The sequence below is a fragment of the Mytilus californianus genome, unplaced genomic scaffold (genome assembly GCF_021869535.1).
Source record: "Mytilus californianus isolate M0D057914Y unplaced genomic scaffold, xbMytCali1.0.p SCAF_4, whole genome shotgun sequence".
Classification (NCBI taxonomy): domain Eukaryota; kingdom Metazoa; phylum Mollusca; class Bivalvia; order Mytilida; family Mytilidae; genus Mytilus; species Mytilus californianus.
This window is the reverse complement of record NW_026262690.1, coordinates 83664217-83674904: the sequence shown is the minus strand read 5'-3', so window position 1 is coordinate 83674904 and position 10688 is coordinate 83664217.

The window sequence follows — 10688 nt, the reverse complement described above, 5'->3', positions numbered from 1 at the left end:
GCATTAAGTTTTACCCTTGTCCGTCTGTATGTCCGTCCGTACGTCCCACCAAAATTGGTTTCCCTTCTCTAACTTTAGTTTGCCTCAACCAAATGTTATGAATCTTTTACACAATGCTTATTACCACAAAACACAGATCAAATTTTGAATTTCGGTGGCATTACTTTTACAGTTCTAGAATTATGCCCCTTTACAAATGGAAAAATTGCTGAATTTTTCGTTTCTGTTCTCTAACTTTAGTTTGCCTCAACCAAATGTTATGAAACTTATACACAATGCTTATTACCACATAACACAGATTAAGTATGAATTTTGGTGGTGGCAATTATACTGTTCTAGAGTTATGCCCCTTTACAAATGGAAAAATTGCTGAATTTTTAGTTTCTTTTCTCTTACTTTAGTTTGTTTCTACCAAATGTTATGAAACTTATATACAATGCTTATTACCACAAAACTCAGATCAAGTTTGAATTTTGGTCGTGTCACTTTTACCGTTCTAGAGTTATGCCCTTTTACAAATGGAAAAATTTCTGAATTTTTCGTTTCCGTTCTCTTACTTTCAAATGTTATGAAACTTATACACAATGCTTATTACCACATAACACAGATCAAGATTGAATTTTGGTGTCATCACTCTTACCGATCTAGAGTTATGCCCCTTTACAAATGGAAAAATTGCTGAATTTTTAGTTTCCGTTCTCTAACATAAGTTTGCATCAACCAAATTTTATGAAACTTATACACAATGCTTATTACCACAAAACTCAGATCAAATACAAATTTGGGTAGCGTCACTTTTACTGTTATTGAGTTATGCCCCTTTATAACATTATATGCAAGCAGGGGCATCATCTGTGTCCCATGGACACATTCCCCATTTATTTTATATCTATACTTATGCTCTTTGAACTGGGAGGTCTTTTCGTTTTATTTGTCTTTAGGTTGCTCTATCACACATCTCCTTTATATCACCTGGCATATCAGACCATGAAATGATAGTTACAGACTGTGACACCAAACCTAACTATCAGCGTAGCAAACCCAGGAAATGCTATTAATACTCTAAGGCAAACTGGAACAACATAAAAGAGCGAGATTTCATTAATATCAACAAAAATCCGACAGATGCAGGATCGTGGAATAAACGCACAAGAAATGAGTGACACCTTCAAGAAAGAACTCTTTCAAAGTATGGACAAACACATCTTTTTGAAAACACGGATAGTTTTATCAAATATGAAGATTACAATAAATTTTAGAAGACACTATACATACATATATATAATGCTATCGTAATGCAGTTAAGTGTCACCTTCGAAAAACGAGTTTTCCTTTGCGTTTTTAGTATTTTCTTTACCAAGCTAAAGTTTTTATTTATATGCATACATGATCGTGTGTAGAATTGTGTGTTAGTCTTGGTCTTTATTGAATTATCTTGAGTAAATAAACTGTTATTATATTGTTAAAATAAGGAAACTGTTATTTCAAGTTAACGAGATGACAAACCTAAGTATTCTGTTCTACTGTAAACCCGTGTTTTCAAAAAGATGTGTTTTCAAAAAGATGTGTTTTCAAAAAGAAATCTGCTCTAAGAACAACTTACCCTGGATAAACCACAAAATAAGGAAACTGTTAAAAAAGAAACGAAGGCTATACCAACAAGCCAAACGAACAAAAAAATGGACTAACTACATACAGTTCCAAAAAGAAGTAAAACGGCAAGTCAGGAAAGCAGAATACTCTTACATCAATGATACTATCATCAAAGGCCTAGACACAAACAATACAAAGCCATTCTGAAAGTACATCAAATCCAGGAAAACAGATAACATTGGAGGATCACATTTAAAAAACAAAGGGAAGATGGTCAGTGACAGCAAAGGGAAGGCTGAAATTTTAATTCAACAATTTAGATCCGTATTCACAATTGACAAATCAACATAAATGCCTGAAACAACAAATTACATCAAAGAAACAATACCAGAACTACTTATAACTACTAAAGGTCTCGAAAAACTTCTCAAAGATGTAAATCCATCGAAAGCATCTGGACCAGATGGTATCCCAAACAGAATACTAAAAGAATGTGCAACAGAAATAGCACCAGGACTAACCGCCATCTTCCAAACATCAATAGACACTGGAATACTACCCGAAGACTGGCTCAACGCAAACATTTCGTGTGTTTTCAAAAAGACGCTGCAAAAAACTACAGACCAGTCTCATTAACATCGGTACCTTGCAAACTTCTAGAAAACATTATATGCAAGCACATCCTTAAAAATCTTGAAAAGCACAGAGTCTTAACATCACTCAATAGATATAGGAAGATGTGGTATGAGTGCCAATGAGACAACTCTCCATCCAAGTTACAATATATAAAAGTAAACCATTATAGGTCAAGGTACGGCCTTCAACACGGAGCATTGGCTCACACCGAACAGCAAGCTATAAAGGGCCCAAACCATGGATTTAGATCTGGCTATTCATGTGAAACACAACTGCTAGTCACCTTACACGACTCCATGAACGCATTCGATGCCGGGCTACAAACTGACATTGCAATCCTGGATTTTTCCCAAGCTTTTGACACTGTACCGCATAACAAATTACTATCAAAAATGGGAGAATACGGAATTCAAGGACAACTAAACAACTGGCTAAATATGTTTCTAACACAGAGGAAGATGACAGTAGTAGTAGAGGGAGAACAGTCTGAAGAAGTAAAAGTGGACTCAGGAGTTCCAAAGGGAACAGTACTTGGGCCATTACTCTTCTTATGTCACATAAATGACCTCCCGGACTCTGTCAAATCATCAGTACGGCTGTTCGCCGATGACTGCTTACTGTACAGTGTACAGAACCATCAAAACAGAGAAAGACCACAAACTACTGCAAGAAGACCTAGCAAACCTAGAAGAATGGGCAAACAAATGGGGTATGCGATTTAACGCAAAAAACAGCTACATCCTAAGCATCAAAAACAAAAGCCAGAGATTCTACACAGCCATTATCAAGCAACAAACATAATTGAAAAACAAGTGAGAGACAATACTAGGTGTTTTGACATTCCCACCAGTAAAACACCGCAACATTCAAACTCATTCTTTGTGTCCCCACAATAATTAACTTGAACCACCTAGAAGACACAATTGTGCGCGCAACATGTGTGGAGAGCTTTAAATTTGCTCTCGCAAAACGTCAATAAATCGACGGCGCCTTCACCCCCGTTATATAAAAGCCAGTATTGGTAACTACAACGTACCCATACAGACAAACTCATTCTTTGTGTCCCCACAATAATTAACTTGAACCACCTAGAAGACACAATTGTGCGCGCAACATGTGTGGAGAGCTTTAAATTTGCTCTCGCAAAACGTCAATAAATCGACGGCGCCTTCACCCCCGTTATATAAAAGCCAGTATTGGTAACTACAACGTACCCATACAGACAAACTCATTCTTTGTGTCCCCACAATAATTAACTTGAACCACCTAGAAGACACAATTGTGCGCGCAACATGTGTGGAGAGCTTTAAATTTGCTCTCGCAAAACGTCAATAAATCGACGGCGCCTTCACCCCCGTTATATAAAAGCCAGTATTGGTAACTACAACGTACCCATACAGATACAGATACAGATGATTTGACGAGAACTGAAGCAACTAGAATACAAAACAAAATAATAAACTCAGTAAAAATTTATCAGCCAGCTCAACCAAGGCAACAACAAAAAAAAACATTAAACAGGAAGAGAATCTAATTTAAAAGCAAAATATACCTATTAAAAATCTCGTGAACAGTACAACCATGGCAACCAAGTGAAATAAAAACCACCACACTTATAGAGTATTGGACGAGCAACTATGTTGAAGAAAACTTAAACTAACAAAAATATTTTGAACACTCATTTACTCAAGATAATTCAATAAAGACCAAGACTAACACACAATTCTACACACGATCATGTATGCATATAAATAAAAACTTTAGCTTGGTAAAGAAAATACTAAAAACGCAAAGGAAAACTCGTTTTTCGAAGGTGACACTTAACTGCATTACGATAGCATTATATATATGTATGTATATTTGTTTTGTTTTTTTGGACCAAAATTATGCTCGGTTATTTCAAGTTAACGAGATGTCAAACCTAAGTATTCTGTTCTACTGTAAACCCGTGTTGCAAAGATTACTGAATGTTCGAGGCTCATGTGTAAGAATCTGTAAATTATGACTTTTGTTTTCTGGATGACTTCTTTTCGGTGATTCCTTAGTCTAGGATATCATAACTGGTAAATTGTAATCTTCATAATTGATAATACTATTGGCCCTTATATCTAGTTATGATGCCGTTTCCTTTACACGTTACACATTTTTCTCCCTTCCTCACTTATTTTTTTTGATGTTTTTTTGGCTCCCAAATAGTGTAAAGTGTCATCAAAACAATAAATAATACAGGAACAAAATTACTAATGAGAGATTTCTATGGAATGAATCACATTGATCCAAAATGCTCCTTTAAGTGTCCTAATCTCAAACTTGATTTGACGAGTTTAAAAAAGTAGCAGCTTTTCTCTGTGTTGTTGTGTTCTATGGATTTCGAAGTCTTCGTTTTTCTTCATGTACAGTTGACCTGATATTTTTCTCTATTTAATCACATTATTGTTTTTCGTAAGTAAACATTTTAGTCGGTTTTTTTTTTTTATCAGTTTTAATTGTTTACATATGAACATGGAAGTACTACTAGTATATTGACAATATAGTACTTCATGATATGAGTAACTTCTCTTCGTATTATTTAAACGCCAAAATAGTATTAATCCGATCAGTGGATATTTCATGGATAATCAAAGTTAAGTATTAGGTTTAACCTTGCATTTAAAGTAACAATATCAGATTATTGTTCAAATCAAAGTCCATCAAAGAAAAAGTAAATTGCAGGAGCAACAACATTCTAAGTGTTTTAAACAGGAACCATGTTTTAATCTGTGTTTACTCATACATATCGCCTGTATTGGAAATCCGCAAACCAAGATGCATGCCAAAAAAATATTTGCTTGCTAAATTTTTCGGTCTTTTCATACGTTCATCGAAGATTTTTGTTTTTGTTTTCTCCATGTAACTGGTGTATCCTTAAATTTAAGTCGGAGACATTTTGTCCATTTAGCTGATGTATCCTTATATGAGCGACACATTGATTAAATTAATGACTTAAAATATTCAGATTCGGTTAAAATATAAAAAAAGAAATCAAGTTATCAAGTTATCATATATATGAATAAAAGGAGATGTGGTGTTTGCGTCAATGAGACAGCAACCCACCTACAAAAAGTAATCAGTAATCTTCTAGAAGGAAAGATAAAGTTATCAACAAAAGATGTATGTCTATACAAAATGTTCCATCCCAAGAGTTTGACTTGGGTATAAAACATGGACATTCCAAGACTTCTCCCGTCCGACCATCCCTTGCTTAAATGGAACTGTTCGGGTGTATCAATACACAGTCAGTCCGGTCGGAAAGGTGGGTGTAAATCCTTTGCCTCTTGCTAGGTGAGTGTCCAGCTCTCTTCTCGTTAAAGAATCCTTGCAACAACTATCTTGTGAGTCCGTATATAGGTGGCCTGTTGCATTGTTAATTTGTTATGCATAAAATATTTGCCACTGAACATTAAGCTAGCAACAACAATCAATCGATCTAAATCGTCCCTTTAGTTTGGGAGAGCATTGGTTCGTATTCGGTAATAAGTTTAATAGTTTTGTTTTGTGTCTTTTGTCTATAAGCTAGTTTTTTGTTTTGTTCTTCGAGCCCGCTGAATCTGCAGTTTGTGCTGTTCCACCACTGTCACAAGATAGGGGAGAGTCAATCTCGGTAAAATGTTGACCGCTGATTTCGTTATCCTCACAAGAGAGTAAGCGAGTAACGATTGATCTGAATTTTAATTAGATTGGGGAGGATTGAGCGCTCACAAACATGTTTAACCCCGTCCTATTCTATAAGTGCCTGTCCAAAGTCAGGAGTTCTAATTCAGTGGTTATCTTTTGTTGCTATCTGTCATATGTGTTTTTCATTTAATGTTTTGTGATAAATCAGGCCGTTTTGTCTGGGACTTTTATACTAGTATACTTAGTATAATAGTCCCATGTTTTTTTAATTTAATTTTTCACATTTTGTCAAGTCGGGGCCTTTCAAAGCCGACTACTAGTATACACATTAGTTATGCTCATTGTTGACGGTCGTACGGTGACATTTTAAGTTGCTTAAATTTATGTCATTTAGACTAGTTGTCGTTTATGAAAAAAAGCGGGAACTTCTTTTTACTGCTACTTATCCGGGTTGTTCAGACTTCTTCTCAATAGAGAAAAAAATTACAGATATGAATTATAATCAGAAAATATTCCGTACAGAGAGTGAAAAACTGTGACAACTAGGGCGGTATCGTTTATACAGTTTTGCCGCATTACTCATGATTTGGCATATATGTATTTTACTTTGCATTTTCTGCTTAATCTTATAACACCTGAACACAAGTCAATAATGTTTCTATGTATATGTAAGAGATTGATAATCCCTTTCTTCATGATTAAGTACGAGCGTTAGCGTTAGTTAGTTTAAACTATTTGCTAGTATTTATATTTCTAATTGTTACCCTCGTCAATTGATATAATGAATAAAAAACGATTAGCAGCACTTGAATTGAATAGAACACTGGTAACAACTGTCTATATGTCCTTCGTTATTCCTATGTTTTTATGAAATCGAAAGACTTCTTTTTGAATATTCTATCACAGATACTTCAAGATACCGGAAACCTTTCGGAACTTGCTTTGTCGGTTTTAAATGGAGTGAGATGCACAATGACATGATTTGACTATCAGTACCTTTTTCCTAATTATTTTATATGACTTTCCTGGACAAAATAATTTAACTCGAACAAAGCGGAATTTATCTGGACGACATTGTCCACATGTACTAAATCCAGTTCCACCTGGAATGTAAAATGAGTAGCATCGACCATAACATAGTCTATTTGTCAATTCGATGTTAAAACATCCCGGGTAGCGTATAACTTGTTTGAATGTCTTAGTCTTGCAAACTTCTTTCTTTAGAGCTAACGACTTCGATAAAATTACAGAACCGGGTCCACTTTTTAATAAATTGTTCTTAGGAGAATTAGATTTTAAAAATCCCATATTCTTAGAAAACTGATGTCTTCGCTTGATCTTCTCAAAAATTGTTTTACTGCTTATCGTCCACACTGTCACGGTCATCAGAAAATATACACTAATAGAGATCTTCATTTCTGAAATACAAAATAATTTATATATTCATGAATGCAAGTAGATATGCATCCGCATCACTAACTGCTGGACTAATGGTCCTATCGGGAACTGGCTGCCTGATCGACCCAGTAGTGGAAATTAGATAGGATATAAAAAAGATTTGTTTATCCATGCCAAGATATATATGCAGTAACGGTTAAGAATTCATAAATTAATCTTAAAGACTTTAATAGGGATACACAGTTTGGGAAGTACAATACATAATACGTTTTGGCGCTCCAGAACACAAACAGAATAGTAAAAACAATACATCAAAAGTAAGCTATTCCTACTTGTGGAATTAAGTTTCTTCCTTAATGTTATTTTTCTTGACAAAACAAAGCGCCTGAAGCAGCCAAAACAGTTTAATTCCGATTTATTTGATGGAGATGCAATATTTGAAGCAAATGCATGGGATGAAATACCGGAGATTTAGACTGATACTGAAAAATAGTTTTGGGACAAAAAGTTTGCCTTTCAACAGGTTACATACGGACTCCTCAAATAATTTGTGCAAGGGTCACAGTTGAATATGCAGAGAGCTTTGTAATACCCTTAAAGTATCTGCTTTAAAGTACCCATTTTAGCATATGGGTTTTGCTGACGTCTGGGGAGGTCCAGGTGACAGTTAAAACTTGGTTAGTATTGTTGATTAATGTTTGCTTAATGTCTTATGGCAAGTATGTTATGCATGTTTAGGACGAGAAAACAACATTAACAACTAATACAAGATGTAGGTCCTGCAATAGAACGTTGACCGGGATGAAGGGCGTGAAATATGAAATGCCACTGGAAAACGAGGGTAGATTGGATAGCAGAAATTTAGTCTTGCAACAGGCCACTTACGGACCACAAAGAGTTCTTGAGATTCTTAATGTGCGATAGATAAATGAAAATTTCAGACAAATTTCAGAAGAGGGTCTTGTATAGGATTCCTTCATTTCTATATTTTTTTTTCATTTTAGGTTTTTTTCTCTGTTCTTTATATTTTAGCAACCCATATCTCTATTATTTATTTATTTATTGTTGCCTATTTTTCATATATTTTTTTTATTTTGCCCTTTATTTTCTATTTCCACCCCGCCCCCAATTACTCTTTATTCTGTAAACTCTACCAGGACTTCATAGAATACAAGAAACCATCTATAAACTACAGTCAAGGTATACAGTTCATAAACTGAATATTCTTATTCAAAATGCATTATCTATATATTATGTTTTAAACACACTATACATAGACTGGTTCTTATCTTAATTTTGTTCGTACATAAAGTGAGTATATACAACTTGGAATTTACTTAAGCACAGAAAACGTAAAATGCATTAAAATATACCTACCTTTATGTGGCTTACAATGAATGTATTCCGAAATTTACATCCATCTCGACTAAAATCTGGCGACAATATGTACATAGAATAAAGCAAATACTGAAATGATTTGTTGTTTTTGTGCGTATTTAATGAGACTTTGTAGAAATTAATAATTATGATATTTACATAAACAAATTTAGGTTTTCTGATGGCGCCAATGTATGGTAGTGTACCCATCACCCACGTGGCGTAGGTCCAATACAGATATACTAAGAGTAGGTTTAATAGCTACATAATACTATTATGTTTACTTTAACTATCGTAATTGGCTCCATGGTTCAATATTTTAGAGTTTTAATCTGAAATAAAGGAGACACAACTCTGGATCATATCCGATAGTATGTCGCCAAGTTAAACGTGACACTAGTACAATATCGTCAAGTTTTACTGAGGACGGCGTGCTTCTACTAGCAGCGATATCATAATTTGTGACAGATAAATTCTTTATGATTGATTAATACTAAGTGTCTTTGTTGTTAGTAATGCACTTTTAATATTTCTCTTAAATAATACTTTAATGAATAACTGGCCTTACGGTGAGAGGAGTGGGGTTTAAATTATAATATATTTAAGTACACACTCAATTTTGAAATAGGGATAAATCACTTTCGACGCTATTTTTCAAAATTAAAAAGAAAACTATACACAATAATAAAATAGCCATTCCGCGTTGTCTGAATAAAAACTTTATTTTAGATCCTAGACTACCCTTTCGATTTCGATTTCGATTGTTTGTATTTTATTTGTGATGATCAACAATGGCATTTGCACGGTGTATATTGGAATTCAATTGCATGTACATTTTGTAACAATGATTTTGTCTAATATGACAGCACGACATACGAGTGGGACCGGGGTCCATAAAACTCCCTGATAATCAAATGCGTCCTAATCGTTAAATCCCAAACTGTGGTTCAGCATTCGTGATTTTGCGGGTTATCGAGATTCTGGTCCGTTGAAATATAAATGTAATGTCGGATCCAGGTTTTTTGAAAAGAGGATCGGAGCTCAGTGATCCACAAAAAAAAACTTAAATGGAAGGGGGTAGTAAAAAACACAGGAAAAAATGTACATATATTTTCGGTCATAAAGGGGCTGGACCCTGGAATGGGGCATAGAGAAAACATTAAAAGTCTTGAGCGTTTTGTAAATGTCACTTTTTACCAATATATGAGAGAATTGACAGGGTCTCCATTTTTTTATTCTTTATTGTTTAGACCATTTTCTATATTTTAACTATTTATTTTTGCTAAATTTTTCTATACTCTTTTTATTTATTACTCCGTTAATACTTACGACAGAACGATTGATAGACCACTTGACAGACTGACATACAACCAAACCACCCGACGGAAAAATGACTACAGAGTACAGTATTCTTCAACATACTTTCAAAAGTGCGAGAAACGCCTACAGTGTCACTTCAATGACCACAGAGTGAAGACCGGTAATGACAACTTTATTTTTACAGCTCTTCTATAAAAGCATGCAAAGCAAACCTTTGATGAACTTGCTTGCTATGTTTGCTTGGATGTTTGCAAACAATAGGTAGGCGAAATTTCAGTCTATTTTATATATACTGGGATTTAATTGGACAATAAAAATTGACATACAATGAAGTTAATGTTTATTGTCCAATCAAATTCCATTATATAGTAAACAGACTGAAACAGACTACCTACCTTTTGTTTATAAACATCCAAACAAACATAGCAAGCAAGTTGATCAAAGGTTTGCTTTGTATGCTTTTATAGAAGAGCTTTAACTGATATATGAGGGTTTGGATGGGGTTTACAGAATAAACAACAACAAAAAATTACAAAAATACCGAACTCCAAGGAAAAGAAGAGGACCTTGGTAACCCGGGCGACGTCCTTGTCGGTTTGTTCTTTGTATTCTTCATGCATTAAGCTACCAAGTTAATGATCCCTCGGGTATAATTCACCAGCAGTAAAGTTTCTTCTAGGAAGAAACTTGAGACGGAAACATGCATACAA